The sequence below is a fragment of the Mobula birostris genome, chromosome 22 (assembly GCF_030028105.1).
Source record: "Mobula birostris isolate sMobBir1 chromosome 22, sMobBir1.hap1, whole genome shotgun sequence".
Taxonomy (NCBI): domain Eukaryota; kingdom Metazoa; phylum Chordata; class Chondrichthyes; order Myliobatiformes; family Myliobatidae; genus Mobula; species Mobula birostris.
Window position 1 is genome coordinate 58,114,197 of NC_092391.1, and position 27,548 is coordinate 58,141,744.

General features: G+C 41.8%; 1 protein-coding gene and 1 long non-coding RNA gene across 11 annotated transcripts in view; one reads left to right on the forward strand and one right to left on the reverse strand.

Moving 5' to 3' along the window:
* fbrsl1 (fibrosin-like 1) overlaps positions 1-27,548 on the forward strand; it is a 1,024,640-nt gene that overhangs the window by 806,709 nt on the left and 190,383 nt on the right. The window lies entirely within an intron of this gene.
* LOC140186486 (uncharacterized) lies at positions 1,811-27,007 on the reverse strand. 2 transcript variants are annotated; one of them, XR_011882881.1, is made up of 4 exons: positions 26,123-27,007; positions 24,770-24,958; positions 7,347-7,481; positions 1,811-3,914 (listed from the first exon to the last, which is right to left on the reverse strand). It is a non-coding gene; the product is annotated as an uncharacterized lncRNA (long non-coding RNA). The 2 variants fall into 2 exon arrangements; XR_011882882.1 differs by lacking the exon at positions 7,347-7,481.

Consider the following 27,548-nt stretch of genomic DNA (forward strand, 5'->3'; position numbering starts at 1 on the left):
ATTTTGGAAATGTAGTCACTTGTAGTTGTTTTATAGGCAAATTCTAAAGCTTCGTTAAGTATGGAAACTGTTCTATGAGTCTTGTCCCAAGCGAAGAAGGGTCTTAGCCTGAAACATTGACAGTTTATTCCTCTCCATTAATGCTGCCTGACCCGCTAAGTTCCTCCAGTTTTTATACTTTATACTTTATTGTCGCCAAACATTTGGTACTAGAACGTAGAATCATCACAGCGATATTTGATTCTGCACTTCACACTCACTGGATTACAAATATTAAATATTATACATATTAAAATTAGTAAATATTAAAAATTTAAATTATAAATCATAAATAGAAAATAGAAAAATGGGAAGTAAGGTCATGCAAAAAAACCGAGAGGCAGGTCCGGATATTTGGAGGGTACGACCCAGGTCTGGGTCAGGATCCGTTCAGCAGTCTTATCACAGTTGGAAAGAAGCTGTTCCCAAATCTGGCCATACGAGTCTTCAAGCTCCTGAACCTTCTCCCGGACAGAAGAGGGACGAAAAGTGTGTTGGCTGGGTGAGTCGTGTCCTCGATTATCCTGCAGCACTGCTCCGACAACATGCGATGTAAAGTGAGTCCACGGATGGAAGATTGGTTTGTGTGATGTGCTGCGCCGTGTTCATGATCTTCTGCAGCTTCTTTTGGTCTTGGACAGGACAACTTCCATACCAAATTGTGATGCACCCTAGAAGAATGCTTTCTACTGTGCATCTATAAAAATTAGTGAGGGTTTTAGGGGCTTAATGGCTTTCCGGAGTTCACGCCTGGATTCCGTGTAGCGACTGGTATCCCCGGACCTAAAAGCCACAGCTCCAGCCTTTAAAAGGGACTTGACCTCATAATTCATCCAAGGTTTCCGGTTTGGGAATACCCGGATCGTCTTGTGAGACACACAGTCCTCCGTGCATTTCCAAATAAAGTCCGTGACAGCTGAGGCATACTCATCAAGGTTAGCTGCCGAGTCCTTGAATACTAACCAGTCCACCGATTCAAAGCAGTCACGGAGGACCTCATCCATTTCCTCCGTCCAACGTGACACTACTTTTGACACCGTGACCTCCCGCTTCAGTTTCTGTTTGTAAGCCGGGAAGAGGAGTACAGCCTGATGGTCCGATTTTCTGAAGTGAGTTTTTTGAGTGTGTTGCTCCGAATTTCCAGTATCTGCAGAATGTGTTATGTTTATGGTACCAAGATTGACATGGTCTAGAGCAGGGGTTCCCAAACTTTTTTATGCCATGGACCAATGCCATGCAGTGAGGGGTCTGTCAACCCCCAGGTTGGGAACCCTGGTCTATAGCAATAAAATGGGTAGTTTACAGGCATACCCATTTTCTACAGTTACAGCCCCAGCTCGACAATGACATCACTTCACATTCACAAGTCACGCGGTAGTGTAGTGGTTCGCACAACACTTTACAGTACCAGTGACCCGGGTTCAATTCCCATCACACGGTAGTGTAGTGGTTAGCACAACGCTTTACAGTACCAGTGACCCGGGTTCAATTCCCATCACACAGTAGTGTAGTGGTCAGCACAACGCTTTACAGTACCAGTGCCCCGGGTTCAATTCCCATCACACGATAGTGTAGTGGTTAGCACAACGCTTTACAGTACCAGTGCCCCGGGTTCAATTCCCATCACACGGTAGTGTAGTGGTTAGCACAACGCTTTACAGTACCAGTGACCCGAGTTCAATTCCCATCGCACAGTAGTATAGTGGTTAGCACAACGCTTTACAGTACCAGCGACCCGGGTACCATTCCCTGCACTGCCCATAAGGAGTTTGTACGTTCTCCCTGTGACTGCGTGCGTTTCCTCCAGCTGCTCCAGTTTTCTCCCACAGTCCAAAGACGTGCCAGTTAGTAAGGTTATTGTAAATTGACCTGTGATTGGGCGCAGGTTAAATTGGGTGCTGCTGGGTAGGAGACTCGAGGGGTTCCATGCTAAATCTCAATCAATCAATAAATAAGTACATCGATCAATAAGTAAGTAAGTGCCACTCTGCAAAAGCAACCAGAGATTCACATGACACTTTCAATTTTACCTTACTTTTCATAACGTAACACACTATCTTTGTAATAATAGTAGGATATAAAAATAAAAGTTTAAAACACATTCAAAGATCTTTAAGGTGATAAATAAAGCAATGACTAGAACTTTATTTTCAAAGAAAGATGAAACTGAGCTCTGCAGGATGTAACACATAATTGGAAGAGATAGAAGTTTAACATTCAATAATATTGCTTTTAAAGCTTACCGTGGCCCTTTTTTGCAGACACTAATGTTATATTACTTTCGTTGATTTTATTTGTTAAGGTCACTTTAAAATGAATGCGAAGAGCTTTACATAGTGGACATGCACAATAATGTGAATTAGTTTTCTGAAATGTTTTGTACAGTAGCTGATCTCAGATCATTTATCTTGGTCAGTTGCGGCTGCCAGTCATTATTTGTTTCCATCTCTATGCTATGCTCTCCATCTGAGTACATTAACAGTTTTACAATTTATTACCATTTATTAAAGGTTCTGAATGCTGTTCCCTTACTTCTATTTTTCGCACAATTTATTTTCTTCTCTCTCTCTGCACATTGGGTGTTTGATGGTTTTCTGTTTTTAATGGGTTCTTTTGGGGTTTCTTTGTTTTGTGGCTGCCTGTAAGGAGACACATCTCAAAGTTTTACAATGTAACATGCTTTGATAATAAATGTACTTTGAACTCTGAACTTTAAGGCTACATGTATATAGTTCAGTAGACAGTATGGATTGTATATCAGTGTTGGAAATAATTCAGAAAATGTGTAGGTCAGATGGTTATTGATTGGGTTGACTTGTTCTTTGATCTTGGCAAATTACTTGCAAGCGTTTCATCACCATTTGAGGAGACGTCAGCACACTGTTGATTGTGGTGTGTCCTCCGAATGCTTGGCCTTTGTATACTTATAAATCAGCTGATTGGTCGTCATTACGGAAACTCAGTTATGATGTGGGGAGGAAATTTCATCACTGATTGGTTGTGTGGCGAACATCGTGTATTACGTCTAGAATTTTGCCCATATTGGCTCATAAATAAGATCAAGATCTACATGCTTGTTTACAGAATTGTTCACAGAAAACCGTGCTTCAAGGAATTCTCTTGCATGCCCCGCGTTCACTTGCGGTCAGAGTTTGTTTACAATTCTACCTGCAATGATTAGATTAGATTATTAGATTATGAGGACACTTAGTCCTCATTTATTGTCATTTAGAAAAGCATGCATTAAAAAATGATACAATGTTCCTCCAGTATGATATCACAGAAACACAAGACAGACCAAGACTAAAACTGACAAAAACCACATAATTATAATATATAGTTACAACAGTGCAAAGCAATACCGTAATTTGATAAGAGCAGACCATGGGCACAGTAAAAAAAAGTCTCAAAGTCCCGATAGCCCCAGTATCTCACGCAGACAGTAGAAGGAAGAAACTCTCCCTGCCATGAGCTTCCAGCGCCGCAAACTTGCCGATGCAGCATCCTGGAAGCACCTGACCACAGTCCGACTCTGAGTCTGTCCGAAAACTTCGACTCCGACCAGCCCTCCGACACCAAGCACCGAGCACCATCTCTGCTGAGCGCTTCAACCCAGGCCGCCAAGCAACGGGCAAAGCCAAGGATTTGGGGCCTTCCCCTCTGGAGATTTCGGATCACACAGTAGCACAGCAGCGAAGCAGGCATTTCAGAAGTTTCACCAGATGTTCCTCCGTGCTGTCACATCTGCCTCCATCAAATCAGAATTGTGCATGGCCTCCTACTTGACAGATTACAGATATTCGTCACCAGAGAGTTGGCGCGCACTGCATCATGCCGCCATCTTCTCCTGCTTTCTGAGATCCTTGCAAAAAAGACTGTAAAAAAAAGTCTGTAGCATTAAAATTACATTAATATTCTGACACTGCACATTTGTCTAACTTCTTGTTTAAACAGTTTTTAATTCATATTAATTTAAGATTTACTATTCTACATTATGCTATTCAATGCAATTTAAGATCATCGGAATTGAAATGTGCTTCTGTTACTGACTTCTCTTTCCACTAGTATTAGAGCCAATTTTTAGACTCTTGCACAATAAACAATCTGCTGAATGATGTACATTTATCCCATAATTCAGTAACCCCACAGTAAATTAAAAGTCACAGAGCCCCATTATGGCTCTGTTGGTAAATATAATTATGTCACTGAGCCACGAGAATTCACTTTCTCACCCATACTCCATTATTCAGGGTGACAAGTAAAACACTAACTACATTTTATTGGCACGTTTGTGAGTGCAGTCAACCCCAAATTTTTTTAAAAAGACAAACTTTTACAGATTAAAATTGTCAATTCAGTAGGTAGTAATGCCCCTTCTGAAACACTAGATTGTGGCATCAAACCCTGCTTCATCCAGGCAAGAAGAGATTGTATTAAAACGTCAGTGAAACCACAGATTTTGAAAAGATGTGAAACAAGGACTCCCTCTCCCTGACTTATTGAAAGACCCCAAGGTACTTTCTGTTCAGTTCTGCTGCTTTGCTGGCAAAATGCACTTGCTTCCTCTCCTTCACCATTCCCCATTCTTGTTTCCCTCTCACAACTTCTCTTTTCACTTGTCCATCACCTCCCTCTGGTGCTCCCCCCTTCCCTTTCTTCCATGGTCTTCCATCCTCTCCTATCAGATTTCCCCCTTCTCCAGTCCTTTTCTTTTTCACTGATCTACTTCCCAGCTCTTCACTACAACCCTTCCCCTTCTCCCTGTTTCACCTATCACCTACCACCTTATACTTCTTCCTCCCCTCCCCCCACCACCTTATTCTGACTCCCCTTTCCTTTCCAGTCTTGATAAAGATCTCAGCCCAAAACGTCGACTGTTTATTTATTGCCATAGGTGCTGCCTGACCCACTGAGTTCCTCCAGCATTTTGTGTATGTTTCTTGGGATTTCCTGCATCTGTAGATTTTCTCATGTTTATGAAAAATGCCATACTTTTCAGTACCTTCTCAAGTTAAGTGTGATGTTCTACTAAGGGATTATTCCACAATGAAGAATAACTGTGCATGACTTTGTTTAATGTGGGGAAGTTGGTGCACGGACAGCCACCACACAGTCATTGACAGATCGGGGTCAGGGTCCAGTGGGCATGGAATGCAAGATGACTGGATTCCCTTTACTGCAGCAGCCTTCCTCCGTGTTTCCTACCATTGTGATGAGTCATCATCTTCCACCAGCTCAACCATTGGGGTTTTATTGGATCGCTGTTTGTCTGGAAACTCCCCTTTGACCCTGCTACAAGCTAAGCTCGAGACGGCACCACTCTCGGGATCTCAGGAGCTCACAAGCCTCTCCATCATGACAAGGTGACCATCCTTGGAGAAGGGGATCTTTCAGTTCCTAACTTACCAGCTGACAGCTGACTGCTGACTGCATGGTGTTTGATCTGTTGGCTTTGAAAGCTAAAATTTGCTGCAGGTAATGAGGAAAACTGAAGGTAATTCCAGATAACATGGAATAACTTTCCATTAAATGCTTAAGAATTGATGTTACATGAAGAGTTGATGTACCTGAACAGGAGGCTTGTGCTGGAGATGGAGGACTGTCCATATGGGTGGATGGGTGGATGGGATGGGAGAAAGGGGCTTGTTTTACTGTTGTTGTTTTGTTGCTTGTTGAGTTCTGGTTTGTTCTGCCGAGCGTTGTGAGTATGCTGTGTTGGTGCTGGAATGTGTGGTGACTGTTGTGGGCTGCCCCCGGCTCATTCCTAGGTTGTGTTGGTTGTTAATGCAAATGACGCATTTTACTGTATGTTTCAATGTACATGTGATAAATAAATTTGAAACTGAGTTCATGTTTGTGGCAACTTATTGTGCACAGTATACCTGACTGCAATTCGAGGATAATTTGTTCTTGGAGAAAAGCAAGAATGCAATGTTGAGGCTTTATGAAGCACTGGTGAGCCCTCACTTGGAGTATTGTGAGCAGTGTTGGGCGCTTTATCTAAGAAAGGTTGTGTTGACATTGGACAGGGTTCAAAGGACGTTCATGAAAATGATTCTGGGATTGAAAGGCTTATTATATGAGGAGCGTTTGATGGCTCTACGCCTGTAGTTACTGAAATTCAGAAGAATGGGGAGAATGTCATTCAAACCTATCAAATGTTGAAAGGCCTCAATACAGTAGATGTGGTGAGGATGTTTCCTAAGGTAGGCGCGTCTAAGACCAGAGGACACAGCCTCAGAATAGAGGGATGTCCATTTAGAATGGAGATGAGGAGAAATTTCTTTAGTGAGAGAATGGTGAATCCATGGTATTTGTTGCCACAGGCAGCTGTGGTTGGCCGTTATTGGGTATATTTAAGGCAGAGGTTGATATATTCTTGATTAGTCAGGGCATGAAGGGATATGGGGAGAAGGCAGGAGATTGGGGCTGCGAGGGAAATGGATCAGCCATGATGAAATGGTGGAGCAGACTCATCTGGCTAAGTGGCCTAATTCTGCTCCTTTGTGTTGAGGTCTTATGGTGTAACTTCACCATGTCCTGAAAATCAGATATAAACAAAATATAAACATCATATAAACACAAGGTAGTGCCATTTCATTCTCAGCTCACACAGGAATTTATTTCGGTAATAAACTAATTAATTCTGTGGAGTTAAATGTAGGGTTTGGAACAAACACTCTACAAAGGCAGGACTATTTTAATACGCATTAACAACAGTTAATCTGCTGAGTCAGAAGAATGAACAGAAATATTGGTTTCTTTCTCTGTGTACTGTATGTTAATGGAATTTGATGTTATATTGTGAACTAATTCAGCATTATGCTGCTGTGCAGAGCCTCATTAACAAACATGTGATTGAAGCTTCATAGTTCAGGTTTAGCTGTTTTTATAATTAAATAAAATGGACGCATTAGTTCCGTGCCTGAATTTTCTGGAATAAAACAGATGCATAAATTAGTGCCTAATTAGTACAGATAATAGGGAAGATAACTAGAATGGCTTATTTGCTCAGCATGATTATTACAGTGTGATTGTTATAACACGAAATGATATGTTGCACAATATTTGATAAACCTTAATCCTCACTCATCATGATGAAACTGCAACCCAGGAGACCGTTGAAGTTGTAATGTCAATCATTCTATTTTATCTCCCATTAAATTGGAAAGCACTGATTCGTTGTAGGTCTTCTGCCAATAGCTAATTTGGTCAGTGTTTAAATGGATGGATTCGTCATCCCACTGGACATGATACATTTACAGAACAGAATAAAATCTAAAATAATGTACTGCAGCTTAACTTACAGCCTATTATGCCGCTGGCATTTAGGGCAGCAGTGAAGGTCCTCCATCTCTGTCAGTGTTCAGGACTTCATTCATCATGCCAGTCGCAGCTTCTTGGTTTTCACTTCTGTCTGTCACACAGGTCCCAAGTGGAGACTGAAGAATACAGTCGCAATCAGATGTAGAAGGATTCTTCGTTGTTGTTTCCGTAACAGTTTTGTTTTGCCAGTCAGGGTTGTTAGAACTGAGCTGAACCCCCAAACCTGGCAGAGCAGTGGACCACTCTGAGTCTGGCCTCTACCCTTTGACCTTTTTGGCATGGATGACCCATCCAAGCACCTAAGTATAAAGCCCTGACTCCAGCTAGCATAGTTCTCCAGGCCACTGAGGCATGCAAGCCTCCAAACTACAACGTGGTTGTGGTCCTCTTGAAGGAGCATACCTTAGCATTGTACATTTATTAACTGGCTTTAATATGACAAAGGGAACAAGCGTAGGCCATAAGGTGCCATTGAAACTGCTCTGCCATTCGGTAACATTATAACCTATCTGATTGCCACTTATCTGCCTGGTCCATATGGCCCTTGCTTCTCTTAATTTCTTAAATTCTGTCTATCTCGCTCATGAATGCACTTAAATTCTCAGTCACCATAGCTCTTTGGGTACAGAAGAGATTTCTCTTTATCTCAATACTAAATAAGCAGCCCCTTAGAAAAGAATAGAACTTTATTGTCTTTGCTTAAGACGAGACTGCAGTGCTACTCCAGTCCATGCAAAACAGATATTTACAATGCATGTGGTATGGCTTATTTTTTTTAATTCCCATATTTATATGCGGTATGTGACTTTGATAGTCCATAACGCTCAAAGGCCATTGGCAAGCCGGGGTGTAGCATTATTCAGCTGCACAACAGCCCTCGAGAAGAAGCTGTTTTTCAATCTTACTGTCTTGGCTAAGATGTTTCTGTATCTCCTACCAGATGACAGGGGATTGAAAAAATGATGTCCAGAATGGGACAGGTCTTTAATGATGATAAAAGTGCACCATTGGCATCGAGAGTTGTAGTTGACACCATATCCTTATCGTGACACTAGTTCTAGATCTGCTCACTGGGGAAGCATCTTCTCGGTATTTACCTTGTCAAATCCCTTCAGAATATGATATGCTTCAATAAGATTCCCTTCAGTTTCAAGTTTTTTTGTGTTCTGATTTTTTATATATATATATATATATATATATATATATATATATATACACACACACACATATATATATATATATAAACAAATGAAATAATGTAGTACACGGCAGAGGCAAAGAGCTTGCTGTCCCAGTAACAAGTCCTCGGTGGTGGCAGGGTTTTCATTAATCTCACAGCCTGAGGGAAGAAGCTCTTACCCAGTCTGGCAGTCCTAGTCCTAATCTGTACTTTCTAATCTTCTAATCCATTTGAGTTTCTTCATAAAATAACCCCTTGAGGCTTGGAACAGTCTTTGATTAATTCCCTTAGAGGAACATATCCTTCTGGACCAAAGTGGTTTACCATATCACCCCATGTAACATTCCATTTACCTGCTTGTACCAACACACTGATTTTCTCCTTATGTAACCCAGAGTCTTGGGCTAATAAATGGGAGAAGAGTCCAGATCCCACCACAGCAATTTGGTTAATAATCTTGAATTTTGGAAAAACAGCAACAACTGGTCATGATTTGTACATAATATTGTTATAAAAATGTGTCAGGTTTACTAATTAGGCAAAGACACTGTAGATGCTGGAAATCTGAAGCAACACACGTGCTGGACAACTTGGGTTGTTTTTCTCTGGAGAGGTGGAGGCTGAGGGGAGATCTGATAGGGGTTTATTAGTTTATGAATGGCACAGACAGAGTGGACAGGGAGTATCTTTTTCCTAGGGTTGAATTATCTAATACCAGAGGGCATGTATTGAAGTTGAGAGGGGTTAGGTTTAAAGAGAACATGAGTTTTTTTACTCAAAGAATGGTGGATGCCTGGAATGCGCTGCCTGGTATGGTGGTAAAGGCAAATACATTGGAGGCTTTTAAGAGATATTTAGATAGGCATGTGAATGTGAGGAAGATGGAGGGATATGAACATTGTGTAGGCAGTAGGGATTCATTTTTCGGGGGTTATGATGTATTTTTTAGCTGGTTCAGCACAAAATTGTGGGCTAAAGGGCCTTTTCCTATGCTGTACAATTCTATGGTCTATATTTTGTTTTAAAGCTGAAGCAACCCAGTGGGTGGAGAGGAAAGATCCAGCCTTGCCTGTATGTAACTAACTCAAGAGGCTGTTAATGCTGGCCTACTCAGCATATTCAGATCTCAAGTAATGAATAACTCTAACTAGTCTAAGTCATTCATATTATTAGAAACAGCTAAGGCTCCAACTTTGATTCCTGTGGCAACCCCTAGATAGTTTGCCAATCAGTGGTTCAATGGTTCCATTTCATATTAGGGAATGAATACAGTCTACAACCTGAAATTCTTACTCTTCACAGACATCTACCGAACAGAAGAAAAACCCAAAGAGTGAATGACAGGAAAATGTTAGAGCGCGAAGTGCCCTTCCCACACACACGCAGCAGCAAAGGCATCAACCCTGCCCACTCCCCCTCTTCCACATGCTCCAGCAGAAAGCTCAGCACCCCCCCCAACCAACAAGCAAGCGATAGTAAAGCTCCCAAAGAGAGACCATGAGCTGTAGTCCAACAAAAACTAATTGTTCAATCAACAATTTGCCATAGCACAGTCAGTCAGTCTCTCTCTCCCCCCTCCCTCTCACTCTCCCTCCCCCTCTCCCTCACTCTCCCTCCCCCTCACTCTCCCTCCCCCTCACTCTCCCTCCCCCTCACTCTCCCTCCCCCTCACTCTCACTCTCCCTCCCTCTCTCCCTCCCTCTCTCCCTCCCTCTCTCCCTCCCTCTCTCTCTCCCCCTCCTCTCCCTCCTCTCCCTCTCTCATCTCTTTCACAGCGAGAAGGGAGATGAACAGATCACTCACTTAATCTAAAAATTACCTACTTGTCCCATATCTACTGATTTTTTTCCTCAGTTAACTGAACCTTTTTCATGTTATTGTATTACCCTAGCCCATTTTGTGAGGCCTAACTGGGCCTATATCACTGGAATTTGAAAGAATGGAGGAGGTTTCATATGCATGTACAAACATCTTGACAGGCTAGATGGAGGAAAGATTTTCCCCTGGCAAGGTGGTGCCTTGTACCAGAGGTCACAGTTTCAGAATATAGGTTACGACATTTAAGAGTAAGATGAGGAGAATTTTTCTGTCATTGAGTGAAAATGTGGTATAAGACTGTGGAGGGTGATTCTGTGACTTGATATTGAGAGAGGATCAGCAATAATTGTGTTGAAAGCAGTCTTCAAGAGTCAAATGACCTATTTTGTAATATTTATTTGTTCTATATCTTTGAAGAACTCTATTAAATTTGTCAAACACTACTTCCATTCATAAATTACATTGACTCTGCCAAACCATATTATTCTAAGTGTCCTGTTACCATAATGGGTTCTGCATTTTCCTAAAAACAGATGTAAAGCTAACAGGCCTGTAATAACCTGCTTTTTCTTTCTCTTCTTTCGTGAATAGTAGTATTAGACCATAAGATATAGGAATACAATTAGGCCATTTGGCCCATCAATTCTATATTTTCAGTAATTCTAATCAGCTAAGAATATTCCATAATCAAGAGAATTTTGACATAACACATAATCCCTAAAATCACTCCATTTAGAATCAGAGGCCACAAGACAGCCAGTATTCCTAGTGATAATGGTAGCGAATGTTTTCAGTTCCTGCGTTCCTTCTGCCCCCTAATTTGCCAACATTTCTGTTTTTTCCTTCTGGGTCTTGGGCAAGGTTTAATTAATGTAATTTGTGGATTTGACTCTGTAGTTCACATTATGATGTGATTCTGGTTTCTGGTCCCTTCCTTTTTGTTGCTATTCTGTATGATTTTCATTGGGGCAGCCTGCTATCAACGAACGACACAGAGCTAGTTTGAACTGAACTGAACTAAGCTGTATATGCCTGGACTGCTTCGATGATTTGTGGTTTGGTGTTTCATATTGTTCTTTATTGCTAATCTTTTTGCCATTTATGCAATTTTTTTGTGTATTGGGGGTAAGATGTTTTTCTTTGAATGGGTTCTATGGATTTCTTTCTTTGTTTTGTGGCTGTTTGTGGGGAAGATGAATCTCAGGGTTGTATACTGCGTACATACTTTGATAGTAAATGCAATTCGAATCTTTGTGTTTTTGTCTCTACACTGAAATTAGTTACAAAGTAATTGTTTAACATTTCTGCCATTTTCATATTCACAATTATTAATTCCCCAGCACTAGCTTTTAAAGGACCAATGTTTATACTTGCTACTGTCTGTAATCTCCCAAAGAACAAGCATATAATGTCTGTCCTGTCACATTAAATATCCTGGCATTAAAGTGGCATAAACATTATTTCCCTTTCCCTTTCACAAAATGTTCCTCATTTTCTGTGTTAGGTCGGTGAAAATCCTGGCAACATGAGAAGGCAGCAGTAGAAATCAGTCATTTCTCTAACTTCACTCTTTCAGTTACAGTAGTTCAGCGTTACTCAATTCATCAGATGCATACTGGAGAAAAACATTTTTAAAAATTAAATTACACGCCAAAACACAACATGAAACCTAGTACTAAGTTCAACACAGTATTTCAATCATTGACTCTTGTTGATGTTCGTAATAAATTGTCATTTGCCCTCACTATTTATGACACGAAAACTATTCTACTGAATTACTACCCCCAACACGTTGCCAGGCTTCCATTAATCTGTGCATTCGTTTTATTTGGTTATTCAGATTCTATAAAATGCTAGTGATTATTTAGGCAGCCAGCTATTTCATTGGCTGCACAATGCATGATCCAAATGAGCTGAAATCGATCCATAGATTATTTGGAAAACCAAACAAAATCTAAGCTCCGGGCCAATTTCGAAAGGTTAGGTACGGGCCAAAACATGATGGCAGAGTCCATGCCCAGAGCGCATTGATACGGCGAGGCTCGGGTCCTAGTGTGGGGGGATGACACGGTGTTTGGACAATTTAAATGCCGGGCCAGATGGACTGAAAGAGCAGTGTGTCAGGACCAGAGGCGATGGTTGAGCTGGTTCTGCTCACTGCTCTGCGATGTTTGCTGTGCTGTGGCTAAGGCTACGAGGTTGCTCCGGGTTGCAAGCTCCACAACAAATTGCCCCGCTGTGTGATGAACTGAGCCTGAAACTATGGGCCTACTCTGGCTGCTCTTGGACTTACTTCTGTTCTAAGTGTTGTTGCTTGCTTTTATTGTTTGCATGATTTGTGGTTTTTGTCCTCTCTCTCTGCATTGGGTGGTGTTTTTTAAATTAAGTTCTTTCCGGTTTCTTGTTTTGTGGCTGCCTGTAAGCAGACAAATCTCAAGGTTGTGTAATTTATATATACTTTGATAATAAATGTATTTTGAACTTTGAAATGCCCACTACTGTGACCATTGTTCATTATCTTAATTAGGTTAACTAATTCTTTAAATAATCCAAAGTTCACTTTTATCTAATTCTTGATTCTGTATAATTGTTGAATGTTGTCATTTTTTTTTTGTTCAATGTCACGCCAACACACCACAACAATTTCTTAATACATGTAAATGTACGTATATGGTGAATAAAGATGGTCCTTGATACGTTCTATCGACAAAATATTACATTGTAAGACAAAACTTCAACAATTCTTTGCAAATACATTCAAACTTGAATAAAGGCTATTAGAGTTGCTAATTTGGGCCTGTACTCTCTAGAGTTTAGAAGAATGAGGGGGGATATATTTACTGATATGCAGTGCAGAATAGGCCCTGTGCCGCTCTGCATCCCCGATTTAACCCTAGCCTAATCTTGGGACAATGTACTATGACCAATTAACCTATCAACCAGTACAACTTTAGATTGTGGGAGGAAACCAGAGCACCCAGAGGAAACCTACGCAATAACGGGGAGAACGTACAAACCACTTACAAACAGCGGTGGGAAATCTCATTGAAACCTATTGAATATTGAAAGGCCTAAATAGAGTGGATGTGGAGAGGATGTTTCCTATAATGGGGGAGTCTAGGACCAGAGAACACAGCCTCAGAATAGAGGGATGTCCATTTGGAGCAGAGATAAGGAGGAATTTCTTTAGCCAGAGGAAGGTGAATCTTCACTGCCACACACGACTGTGGAGGCCAAGTCATTGGGTATATTTAAAGTGGAGGTTGATAGGTACTTGCTTAGTCAGGATGTCAAAGGTTACAGGGAGAAGGCAGGAGATTGGGGTTGAGAGGGATAATAAGTCAGTCATGATGGAAAGGTAGAGCAGACTCAAAAGGCTGAATGGCCTAATACTGCTCCTATGTTTTATAGTCTAATCTCTTACACAAATTTTTATGAAGTAAAGTCCTGATCAGGACCTCATCCAGCTGGCATTTTTCTGATGGCCAGAAAGCTCAGTTATTGCCACCAGCATTCTCTAATATTAATTCATTTTAATGGACCATTGGTGACATTTGGTAGGTACACTAAGAGATTTGGTGAGCTATTAATGTCTTTACTTGCAATATAAACTGGATTCTAGACTTCCGGAGTGGGAGACCTCAGTCAGTCTGGATCGGGAGCAGCATCTCCAACACCACCACACTGAGCACGGGGTCCCCCCAGGGCTGTGTGCTCAGTCCACTGCTGTTCACTCTGCTGACCCACGACTGTGCAGCAATACACAGCTCAAACCACATCATCAAGTTCACCGATGACACGACCGTGGTGGGTCTCATCTGTAAGAACGATGAGTCAGCATACAGAGAAGAGGTGCATTGGCTAATGGACTGGTGCAGAGCCAACAACCTGTCTCTGAATGTGAACAAAACAAAAGAGATGGTTGTTGACTTCAGGAGGGCACGGAACGACCACTCTCCGCTGAACATCGACGACTCCTCCGTAGAGATCGTTAGGAGCACCAAATTTCTTGGTGTTCACCTGGCGGAGAATCTCACCTGGTCCCTCAATACCAGCTCCATAGCAAAGAATGCCCAGCAGCGTCTCTACTTTCTGCGAAGGCTGAGAAAAGTCCATCTTCCACCCCCCATCCTCACCACATTCTACAGAGGTTGTATTGAGAGCGTCCTGAGCAGTTGCATCACTGCCTGGTTCAGAAATTGCACCGTTTCGGATCGCAAGACCCTGCAGCAGATAGTGAGGTAGCTGAAGGGATCGTCGGGGTCTCTCATCCCGCCATTACAGACATTTACACCACACGCTGCATCTGCAAAGCAAACAGCATTATGAAGGACCCCATGCACCCCTCATACAAACTCTTCTCCCTCCTGCCATCTGGCAAAAGGTACCGAAGCATTCAGGCTCTCACGACCAGACTGTGCAGCGGTTTCTTCCCCCAAGCCATTAGACTTCTCAGTTCCTAGAGTCTAGTCTGACACCAACACACACACACACACACACACACACACACACACACCCCCCTCAACAGCACTCCATTCCCTTTGCAATTTTTGCTCATTTCTTTCTCAATTCCTGCTAAATCATTGTTTACATTTACATCATTTATTATTATATTGTAATTTGTCCTTTACTGTGCCTATTGTCTTGTTTATTAATTATTGTACTGTCTTGCACTGTTTTGTGCACTTTATGTAGTCTCGTTTAGACCTGAAGTCTAATGTAGTTTTGTGTTGTTTCAGGTAGTCTAGTGTAGTTTTGTGTTGTTTCATGTAGCACCGTGGTCCTGGAGGATCGTTGCTTCGTTTTTACTGTGTACTGTACCAGCAGTTATGGTTGAAATGACAATAAAAGCGACTTGAAAAAGGACACTGCATCAATATGGCATTTGTTCCATTTACCATACCTTCACCAATGTAATCAATTAATTGTAAAATAGTTACGGCACAGGAGGAGGAGTTTGGCCTGGTATGTCATTACTGGCCTGATTAGCACTGAATTTGAGACGGAAAGCCTTGTGCCCACAACATAGCCTGTAGAGTCTCTATTTATAAAGGTCCATTACAATAGTATCATTTGCAAGCTGGATTGAGAGTGAAGACCCCAGCTTCATCTGCAATAAACGAAACTTCCTAGTGTCTGGCCATTTCAATTCCTATCCCCAATCCTATTCCAGCATGGCACATGGCTCTTCTACCATGAGGAAGCCATTCTCAGGTTGGAGGAGCAACACCTTATGATGGGTCTCGGCCCAAAATGTCGACTGGTAACTCTTTTCCATAGATGCTGCCTGACCTGCTGAGTTCCTCCAGTACTTTGTGTGTATTGCTTTGGATTTCCAGCATCTGCAGATTTTCTTGTGTTTGTGATTTACCTCATATTTTGTTCAGGTAGCCTCCAGCCTGATGATATGAGCATTAATTTCTCCAACTTCTGGTCATTTTTCTCTTCCCCCTTCCCTCTTCTTCATTTCCCTACTCTAGCCTCTTACCTCTTCTCCTCACCTGCCTATCATCTCCCCCTGGTGGCCCTACTCCTTCCCTTTCTCCCATGGTCCACTCTCCTATCAGATTCCTTCTTCTTCAGTCCTTTACCTTTTCCATTTATCACTTCCCAGCTTCTTACTTCATCCCTCTTCCCTTCCCAATTAGTTTCACCTATCACCTTCTAGCTTGTCCTCCACCCCTCTGCCCACCTTCTTATTCTGGCTTCTTCCCCTTTTCTTTGCAGACCTCATGAAGGGCCTCGGCCCAAAACGGTGACTGTTTATTGATTTCCATAGATGCTGGCGACCTGCTAAGTTCCGCTAGCGTATGTGCATGTTGCTTGAGAAAATTAGATTGTAGAGGTGTCCTATCCACACCATATCATATTGTTCTGACTAAAAATTTCTGGCTTTCCCTGCATCTCATTGCGGAAGTCAGGCACATGGACTGTGGGTTCCTGGTGCTGAGTTAGATGATCTGCAGCACTATAATTAATGTCAGCAATCCTAAATTAAGATTACTTCTCCCTAGCATTGCACAATGACATGTTCTTCAAATTCTGCTTCTGGTAAGGATGAGAATAGAGTTCATCTGTTATGTTCTAATGATTGAATAGTTTGCTTATTTTAAATGGGGCATGCATATGTTGACAGGGTGGTGGAGTGGAGATAACGTCTCTCCCAAAGGAGGTGTAAGGTATTCCTTCCCTCTGCTAGCCTGCAGGTTACCATTGGGCAAGGTGTAGCATATACTTAGCCCCTTGAATGGGGTCACATGAAGCCATGGGTGCAGGTGGTGGATGTTCGTATGAGCAGCTGGTGCAGATCACAAGTCCTGGTTATGTGATCACTGACACCAGGCAGACAATCTCTGAAGAGTATTGATAATGGCTGGGGTCACCGTCTTGTACAGACACTGCCTGAAGAAAGCAATGGCAAACCACTTTTGTAGAAAAATTTGCCAAGAGCAATCATGGTCAAGACCATGATCACTCATGTCATACAATACAGCACATGATGATGATGATGATGCACTGACATTTTGGTAACTGGCACTTATACCTTACTTTAACTGCACTGAGAAGAAATATAAAGAAAGCCTGGAGAAGTAGTACGTACTAAAGTCCATCACCCCTACTGGGGCATAAGGCATGGACAGTAGCTCACGTGAGTCCTCTGGACTGGGCCAGTCTTTCAAATTATCCCAGGTATAGCACAACTTCTCCTTCCTTTCCCAGGGCTGAGGTCTTTGGAACTTCTGTTGGTGTTTCTGTGGTGCTGGGTTTTTACAGGATAGGGTTGATAGCCCATGCCCAGCACTCCTCCTTTCACAGCCGGGATTGGGACCATCCATGGCGAAATTGGGAGAGGAAATACATGAAGAATTAAACACTAATTGACCTTGTATAGCATATCACACAGGAAGTTGAGGCATTAATGCAATATGTTGATGAAGTGTAATTCAAACAATAATTGGAACAGGCTGTACATGTTTGTTGTATTAAAGTTAGTTTCCTTTACATATACCACTTAACCCTCGGATGACAGAATTGCAGGCAATTGCGATAAAACTCTAACAATCTTGGTTTAATTTTCCTTCTAATTTTCAGGAATTCCATTGATCTAGGGTATGTCTCACTCATTAGTTCAAAGTACAAAGTAAGTTTTATTATCAGAGTACATATATGTATCATATACAACCCTGAGATTAATTTTCTTGCAGGCATACTCGGCAAATCTATAGAGTAGGACCTATAACAGGAATAATGAAAGATAAACTAGAGTGCAGAAGACAAACTGTGTAATTGCAAATATAAATAAATGGCAATAAATAACGAGAACATGAAATAACGAGATAAAGAGTCCTTAAAGTGAGATCATTATTTGTGGGAACATCTCAGTAGATGAGTGAAGTTATCCCCTTTTGTTCAAGTTGATGTTTAGTATCTGTACATATAAGTCATCATGTACAACCCTGAGATTTGTTTTCTTGTGGGCATTCACAAAAAAATACAATAAAACAGAAAAAAATACAATATAATATATAAACAATAAATATCGAGAATGTGAGATGAAGAGTCCTTGAAAGTGAGTCCATATGTTGAGGGAATAGTTCAGTGTAGAGGTGAGTGAAGTAATCTCCTCTGGTTCAAGAGCCTGATGGTTGAGGGTTAAAATCTGTTTCTGAACCTGGTGCTGTGAGTCCTGAGGCTCCTGTACGTTCTTCCTGATTGCAGCAACAAGAGAGCATGACTTGGATGAGGGTCCATGATGATGGATGCTGCTTCCTGCGACAGTACTCCATGTTCAGAATCTGACCGGGAATATAGAGTGCAAGCAGGATGTGAAGTCAGAGCCAGAGCCAGGATTTAGAACACAAGGGATAAAGGATGTAGGGAGGTTTGTAGCCAGAGCTTAGGGTCTGGTGTGCATGGATATTTCCCAACTCATTTAAATTCACTAGTTCATCTGTTCACTGGAACATTTATTATAGTACTTTGTCACATATGGTGACACAATATGTATACATGAGGGTGGCATGGTAGCATAGTGATTAGCATATCGCTTTACAGTACAGGCAACCCCAGTTGAATTCCCACCGCTGTCTGTAAGGACTTTGTGTGTTCTCCCCAAGACTGCATGGGTTTCCTCCCACAGTCCAAAGACGTACTGGTTGGTAAGTTAATTGGTCATTGTAAATTGTTCCATGGTTAGGCTAGGGTTAAACTGGTAGGTTACTGTGCAGTGTGGGTCGAAGGTCCGGAAGGATCTATTCCGCGCTGTATCTCAATCAATCAATCAATAATACTATAATAGCCTCCGTGACCAGGATTCCATTCCCACTGCTGTGCTGAAAGCAGTTTGTACATTCTCCTTGTGTCCGCGTGAGTTTTCTCCCACATTCCAAAGATGTACAGGTCAGGGTTAGTAAGTTGTGGGCATGCTATGTCCATGGTACTGCAGGATGCCCTCAGCACATCCCCGGACTGTGTTGGTCATTGATGCAAACAACACATTTCACTGTATGTTTCAATGTACATGTAGCAAATAAAGCTAACCTAGTTTCTCTTATCTGCAAATAAAAGTATGATCTTAATGTGTTGGTGTTTTAATAAGGGTTGCAGCCAATAGTCTGGAAAATCTGCTAGATTGAGGGGAGTCAGATTATGGGAGGTTTACTCTTATCTAGTCATTATCACGTTTGAGAGAGTTTAAGAGAAAGTGAAAATTGGCTGTTGTCTTTCCTACCTCAAAATAATGATTTCATGACCAGACTTTAATGAACTTTAGGACATACTGAAGTCCAAAAAAGTGCTATGGAAATTTGATATTCACTTTATCAGTAAATATCCACATCTGATGAATGCAACATCACATCAAGATGCTTGGTGGTGGGCTTAGTTACTGCCCCCGTGAACTGCAGTTACTCCTGGGGCTGGGATGATTGACAACCATAACCATCTGTCTGACCTCTTACCTTGTCTCCTCACCTGCCTATCACTCCCCCTGGTGCCCCTCCTGCTTCCCTCTTCTTCAATCCCCACTCAGGCTTCCTACCGTCAGTGTACATACAGGATATGTCACTGCATACAACCCTAAGATACATTTTCCTGCGAGCATACTAAGGGAATCTATAGAATAGTAACTATAACAGGATCAATGAAAGATCAGAATGCAGAAGACAACAAACTGTGCAAATGCAAATATAAATAAATAGCAATAAATAATGAAAACATGAAATAACAAGATAAAGAGTCCTTGAAGTGAGGTAATTGGTTATGGGAACATCTTAAAAAATGAGTGTAGTTACCCTCTTTTGTTCAAGAACCTGATGTTGGGAGTCCAGAATGACAAAATGCTGGAGGAACTCAGCAGGTCAGGCAGCATCATTGCAAATGAATAAACAATCTATGTTTCAGGCAGAGACCCTTCATTAGGACTAGAAAGAAACAGGAACAATGCCAGAATTTTTGAAAAAATTACTTGTAAGTCATCGCTCATGGAAGCACACAGCAGCATCTCCACTTCCTAAGGAGACGACGAAAGTGAGACCCCTCCCCCCCATAATAAATGCTTTTTATAAAAGCACCATTGGGAGCGTCTTGACAAGTTGCATCTCCATCTGGTATGGGAGCAGCCAAGCATCAGACCAGAAGCTTGTACAATGAACTGTGAGAACATCTTGGAGGATCAACAGGGTCACCCTACCATCCATCGTGGACATTTATCAAGAACGCTGCTTACGCAGAGCTCTTAATATTATTAAGGATCCCACCCATCCATCCAGCATCCTCTTGGACTTTCTACCATCAGGCAGAAGACTCCAATGCATAAAGACAAAAATGGTCAAGATGAGAAACAGTTTCTTCCCTCAGGCCATTAGGCTTCTGAACTCCCTGCTGCATCACGTTCAAAGAGTCACTGGTTAATCTGTTCTGTATTACAATATTTAATTAATACACTTTACGTTGTTTATTTAAGTGTAATCCATCTGTAGATTTCATCCTTACTTTCAAAAGTTATTATGTGTTATATGTACCACTGTGCTTTACATCCTGGCCAGACAAATGTCTCATTTGATGGCTTACATGTATATAGTTAAATGGAAATAAACTTGACTTGATATTTCTGTGATGTAGAAAACAAACAACCATCCCAATTCCACATGGTGAAAATGATCTAATAATCTGATTTGGGATGTTGATTTGTAAATATTAGCTCTGGCACTGAAGGAGATTCCTCTGCTATTTTTAAGAAATAATGCCATGGGATCTTTCACACCCATCTTGGAGGACAATCAAAGTATGTGCAGTGAAAATTACGACTGAGAAAGTGCTCAGGAAGCTTAATGGTCTGAGGGTGGATAAATCTGATGGAATGCGCGCTCGGATTCTGAATAAGGTAGCTGGAGAGATTGCAGAGGCATTAACAATGATCTGTCAAGAATCGGTAGATTCTGGCATTGTACTAGATGACTGGAAAACTGCAAATGTCCTCTGCTATTTAAGAAAGGTGGCAGGCAACAGAAAAGAAACTATAGACCTGTTAGCCTGACATCAGTGGTTGGGAAGTTGTTGGAATCGATTGTTAGGGATGAGATTATGGAGTACCTGGAGGCAAATGACAAGATAGACCAAAGCCAACATGATTTCCTGAAAGGAAAATCCTGCCTGACTAACCTACTGCAAATTTTTGAGGAAATTACAAGCAGGGTAGACAAAGGAGATGCAGTAGATTTGGCCTTCTTGGATTTTCAGAAGGCCTTTGACAAGGTACTGCACATGAGGCTACTTAGCAAGGTAAGACCCCATGAAATTACAGGGAAGTTACTAGCAAGGGTGGGGCATTGGCAGATTGGCAGAAAACAGAGAGTGGGAATAAAGAAATCCTATTCTAGCTGACTGGAGTTCCACAGGGGTCGGTGTTGGGACCGCTGCTTTTTACAGTGTACAGGTGTCCCCCGCTTTTCGAACATTCGCTTTATGAAACCTCACTGTTACGAAAGACCTACATTAGTTCCCTGTTTTCGCTAACAGAAGGTGTTTTCACTGTTACGAAAAAGGCAGCGCGCAATCAAAGGCAGTGCGCGCCCCGTGCAGCTGCTTTCCCCCGGATTCGGAACGGCATTCTCGCCGGCATTGCTTAAACACATGCCTGTGAGCAGCCATTTGCAAGATGAGTTCTAAGGTATCGGAAAAGCCTGAAAGAGCTCGTAAGGGTGTGACACTTAGCGTAAAACTAGACATAATTAAGCATTTCGATCATGGTGAATGAAGTAAGGACAAAGTGAGTTTGGCTTGTGGAAGTTAATGAAGATGATGCTGAAGAGGTTTTGGCATCCCATGACCAAGAACTGATAGATGAGCTGATGCAATTGGAAGAGGAAAGGATAGCAATCAAAACCGAATGAGTAATGATAAAGTACAACTTTAATTTTGAAAGGATACGTCGGTTTAGGGCATATTTGCAAGATGGTTTGAGTCCTTACAAAGAATTGTATGATAGAAAAATGTGCGAGGCTAAGCAGTCAAGCAAGCCTTCCACATCAGCCACAGCAGACGAACCTCGACCTTTGACATTGAGGCAGGCAGACATAGAAGAAGATGACCTGCCTACCATCATGGAAACAGACGACGATGAGATGACACCCCAGTGTCCCACCATCCCAACCCCCAGGCCGCAGACAGATACCGATTCGCGGAGAATGCAGCGGTAGCCGGGAGGCACGCAGCACATCTTTAAGAAAAAAGCCAAAATAAACATGCTAATTAATTAGGTGCTGCCCGGCACATAATTAATTAGCATGTTTATTTCGGCTTTTTTCTTAAAGATGTGCTGTGTGCCTCCCGGCCACCACTGAACCCCTGCATGCTTCGCAGATCGGTATCGGTTCGCTGCCCGGAGGGTGGGGGCCACTGCACCACCCCAACCTGCGATGACTCAGCCTAGCACACCATCATCAGTGTGCTCGATGTCTTTACAATTCCCATAAGTGATACTACATTGTACATACATTATTTCTACTTTATATAGGCTGTGTATTTTTACGTGTTATTTGGTATGATTTGGCAGCTTCATAGCTTAAAGGTTACTGGAGAGCGCTTGCGCCGTGTTTTTTGCTGACGGTGCTTGCGTGAGATTTTTGCTACGGAGAACAGTTCAGGCAATGATTGTGGAAAAGTATTTCTACTTTATATAGGCTGTGTATTTATCATATCATTCCTGCTTTTACTATATGTTACTGTTATTTTAGGTTTTATGTGTTATTTGGCATGATTTGGTAGGTTATTTTTGGGTCTGCGAATGCTCACAAAATTTTCCCATATAAATAAATGGTAATTGCTCCTTCGCTATACGACATTCTGGCTTACAAATCATTTCATAGGAACGCTCTACCTTCGGATGGCGGGAGAAACCTGTATGTCAATGATTTGGACTATGAGATTAATGGATTTGTGGCTAAATTTGCCAGTGATACAAAGATAGGTAGAGGAGCGGGTAGTGTTGAGGAAACAGAGAGCTTGCAGAGAAACTTAGGTAGTTTAGGGGAATGGGCAAAGAGTAGCAAATGAAATACAATGTTGGAAAGTGTACTTTGGTGGAAGAAGTAAATGGGCAGATTATTATTAAGGTGGGGAGAGAATTCAAAATGCAGAGATGCAAAGGGACTTGGGAGTCCTTGTGCAGAATACCCTAAAGGTTAACCTCCAAGTTGAGTCGGTGGTGCAAAAGGAGAATGCAATGTTGGCATTCATTTCTAGAGGTATAGAATATAAGAGCAGGGATGTAATGTTGAAACTGTATAAGGCACTCATGGGACCACACTTAGAGTATTGTGTGCAGTTTTGGGCTCCTTATTTTAGAAAGGATATACTGACATTGGAGAGGGTTCAGAGAAGACTCACGAGAATGATTCCAGGAATGAGGAATGTCTGGCAGCTCTTTGGCTGTATTCCCTGGAGTTCAGAAGAATGAGGGAGGGGATCTCGTAGAAACATTTTGAATGTTAAAAGGTCTGAACAGATTAGATATAGCAAAGTTATTTCCCATGGTCGGGGAGTCCAGGACAAGAGGGCATGACTTCAGGATTGAAGGACATCCATTTAGAACTGAGATGAAGAGAAATTACTTTAGTCAGAGGGTGGTAAATCTGTGAATTTGTTGCCACGAGCGGCTGTGGAGGCCAAGTCATCGGGTGTATTTAAGGCAGAGATAGATAGATTCTTAATTAGTCAGGGCATCAAAGAGTATGGGGAGAAAGCAGGGGAGTGGGGATGACTGGAAGAATTGGATCAGCCCATGATTGAATGGTGGAGCAGACTTGGTGGGCCGAGTGGCCTACTTCTGCTCCTATATCTTGTGGTCTTATGGTCTTAAATGGGTCCGGAACCCATAGCCTTTAGAGTCAGGAAACCAATTGAGCCACTTTTTGACTGTTTTCTTACTTTTTTCTTCCCCTTGGCTCATTTTAAATTCTGCTTTCATAAGCAAAGGAAGTTTGGAGATAAGTAAGCAATGCAATTCTCTCCCTGTTGATAATCAGTAAAGTTTTGAATTCCGATGTCTTTTTTTTGTTGATTTATCGCTATAAGCATAGATTCCTGGAGCTCAACAGGCCAGGTAGCATCCATGGAATAGAGTAAACAGTCTCTTTTGGACCAAGACACTTCATCAGGACAAGTTTCAGAATATTTAACCATACACTTTAGTTGTCTTGCTTTCTGGAAATGGTGGATGTAATGAAAAAGTAAATGTTGTTCAAGTTTTGTTCTTTCTCCCTTTGCTGAAAAGCTAATGGTTTTAAAAATAGTAAATTTCTTTCACCTGGATGAAGCACCTCCAAAAGGACCACAACCTTGTCATTGGATTTGGAGGCTTGTGTGCCTCAATGACCTGACGAGCTTTGTTGGCTGGAATCAAGGCTTTATGCTTTGGCTCTTGGGAGGGTCACCCATGCCAAACAGGTCAAAGGGTGGAGATCAGACTAAGAGTGGTCCATTGGTCCTTCAGGTTTGGGGGATCAGCTCAAGGCTAACAACTCTGACTGGTAAAAGTTGTTACAGAGACAGCAATGAAGCATCCTTCTACATCTGAGAGCAAGTTTCCACCTGGGACTTGCTTGACTGACAGTAGCGAAATCCTAGAGGAAGGAAGCTCTGAACACCACCAAAGGTGGAGGGCTTTCATTGCTGCCCGAAATGCCAGTGATGTACTGGGCAGTAAGTAGGATGAAACAGGCTTCAGAAATTGTTAAATTCATTGAGGTGCTTGAACCAATAACAAGAAAACTCATATTCTTAAATTGCAAAAAAAAATCTAATTCTAAATGTTTTTTTCATATAAATATATAAATTAAGGCAGTATGATTATTCAATAGTAAGTTTATAATGCAGTTAAAATTATGGAAGAACCTGTCAAGGTACCTTCGGTTTTATACTGTGCTGGTGCATTATAGGTTAAAATGGATGATATTTGAAGGTGGAATGTAGGATGTTCACATGATGTACTTGGCAAGCAATCCATTTTCTCACTATTATCATCCAAACGATCTGTGTTTGCAGTAACCAAAGGTCGTCATGCATGAGTTAGGTCTGATGACAACTGTGTTTGAGCTGTGAGGAGAAAAATGAAGTGTCAAAAAAATACCTGGCAGTATTAGCACAACCACCATAGTCAGTTTAAAATGTGTCTACCACAAGGCGGGGTTATAAGCAGTTTACTCAAAAAATATGTGTATATAGCATGTGAATTGATATTTGGAAGTGAGGTAGCTGTAGGGCAATACTTATGAGAGCTTATTAAAATTCAGAAACCGTTTTGTCTCTTCAACATAAACACGAGATTCTGCAGATGCTGGAAATCCAGAGTAACACGCACACAAAGTGCTGGAAGGAACTCAGCAGGTCAGGCAGCATCTATGGAGAGGAATAAACAGTCGATGTTTTGGCCCTGATGAAGGGTCTTAAACCCGAAACGTCAACTGTTTATTCATTTGCATAGATGCTGCCTGACCTGCTGAGCTCCTCCAGCCTTTTAGAGTTATAGAGTCATAGAAAAGTACAGACAGAAATAGGCTCTTCAACCCATGCAATCCATGCTGAACCATCTAAACTGCCTACTCCCATCGATCTGCATAGGGACCATGGCCCTCCATATCCCTATCATATACCTGTTCAAACTCTTAAATTTTAAAATTGAACTCACACGCACCTCTTGCACAGGCAGCTCGTTCCACACCCTCCCAACCCTCTGAGTGAAGAAATTTCCCCCCATGTTCCCCTTAAACTTTTCACTTTTCACACTTAATCCATGACCTAGTTGTAGTCACACCGAACCTCAGTGGAAAAAGTCTGCTTGTATTTACCTTATCTATACCCCTCACGTAATTTTGTGTGCCCCTGTCAAATCTCCTCTCAATCTTCTGTGTTCCAACAGATAAAGTTCTGATCTATTCAATCTTTCCTTATAACTCAGGTCCTCAAGGCCTGGCAAAATCCTTGTAAATTTTCTTTGTACTCCTTCAATCTTATTTACATCTTTCCTGTGAAAGGTGACCAACACTGCACACATTACTCCAAATTAGGTCTGACCAACATCTTATATGACTTCAACATAACATTCCATCTCTTGTACTCAATACTCTGATTTACGTATGAAGGGCAATGTGCCAAAACATTTTTTATGACCTTATCTACCTGTGATGCCACTTTTATTTTGTGTATATCTCTTCAAAAGTATGTGAAATATTAAAGAAGTGTCATCATTGAAATACTCACCGTGGTGGTGGTGGTAGCTGGCATCCATCTGTCTCGAAGGACAATGGGTGATGGTGATCATCACCACAAGCCTGGGCGGAAGGTAGAGATCCTGAGGTGCTCAGTTGTCAAGATTCCCTTCTCGGCCTCACCAAAGGAAAGTTTATGAAGCAATATGTTTGGCACCAGCTTGGCTGCAGGAACTGCCGGAAGGATGTTCAATAATGTCCAACCGCCTTAAGGGGCTCCATTTCAGATTTGATGACTGGCTTTACACCCGTGGCCTTCGTCTTTCCTGAGGCTGCCCACAGGGCAGTGAAGCAAATTACCCATAGCTGGGGATCTGATTCACAAGCACCAGGGCATGTCCACACACTGGTGGGCCTGCGTGCGAAGTGTGCCGGGGCCCGACCTCCTGCCATCCTCTATAGTTCAGCCTGAGTCCAAGAGGAATTCACTTTCCATGTGTCACCAGCAAGGAGACACTTCACGAGACTTACTGTTGGAGAGGCTATGTATTGGCAGGGAGAGATTTACACATTCAGCTCTCCCTTTCACAACACTGCAAGCCAGCGGTGGAAGCTGAAAGTGAGAGCGACAAGCAATACCCACTACACTACTACACTAGACGCATCACAACAACAACAACATTTTGACACCAGGTAAGAAGATTAGAAATATATGGAAGTAATTTCTTGCAGAATAGTGGTTGGTTCGCCTGTAGACTGAATTATACTGTTAGTGTATACAATGAATAGATTTTGTTTTCAATTCTTTTAAAGGTAAATGATACTTATAATCTTTTCAAAATCCTTCAATAAAACTTCTGACAAAATTAGCTTCAAAATATGCCAGTCTGAATAAAGTATTTATTGGTCCACAGTTAATGGTAAGGCTCCATGGCATTAAAAAACCAGGTTAGAAATCACTGGTCTAAAAGAAAGCCGTTAATGTGCATGTTATTAATACATTTTGCTCCAGGAAAATACAGGATGCCTTGGCAGAAAATGTCAGAGTTGGTATCATATGAGAAATAGAATCCTAACCCGGAAAAATTTTTGAGGAGAGGTTTTTAGTCAAATCAAAACTGCACCATCAATCAGACAACAGTCAACCATTTATTTCACTCCTTAAATATATTAGGCAGAATTAATCAGTTTCCTTAGTTAAGATTAGCTTTATTTGTCAAATGTACATGGAAGAATACAGTGAAATGTGTCATTTGCGTCAACAGGCAGCAGAGTCTGAGGAAGTGCTGGGGGCCATGTGCAGGTGTCGCCACGCTTTCAGTGCCAACATATCACGCCCACAACTTAATAACCCTAACCCAACGTCTTTGGAATATGAGAGCAAACCAGTGCACCTGGAAGAAAGTATGCAGTCACAGGAAATATGTACAAACTCCTTACAGACATTGGCGGGAATTGAACCCCATTCGCTGGTGCTG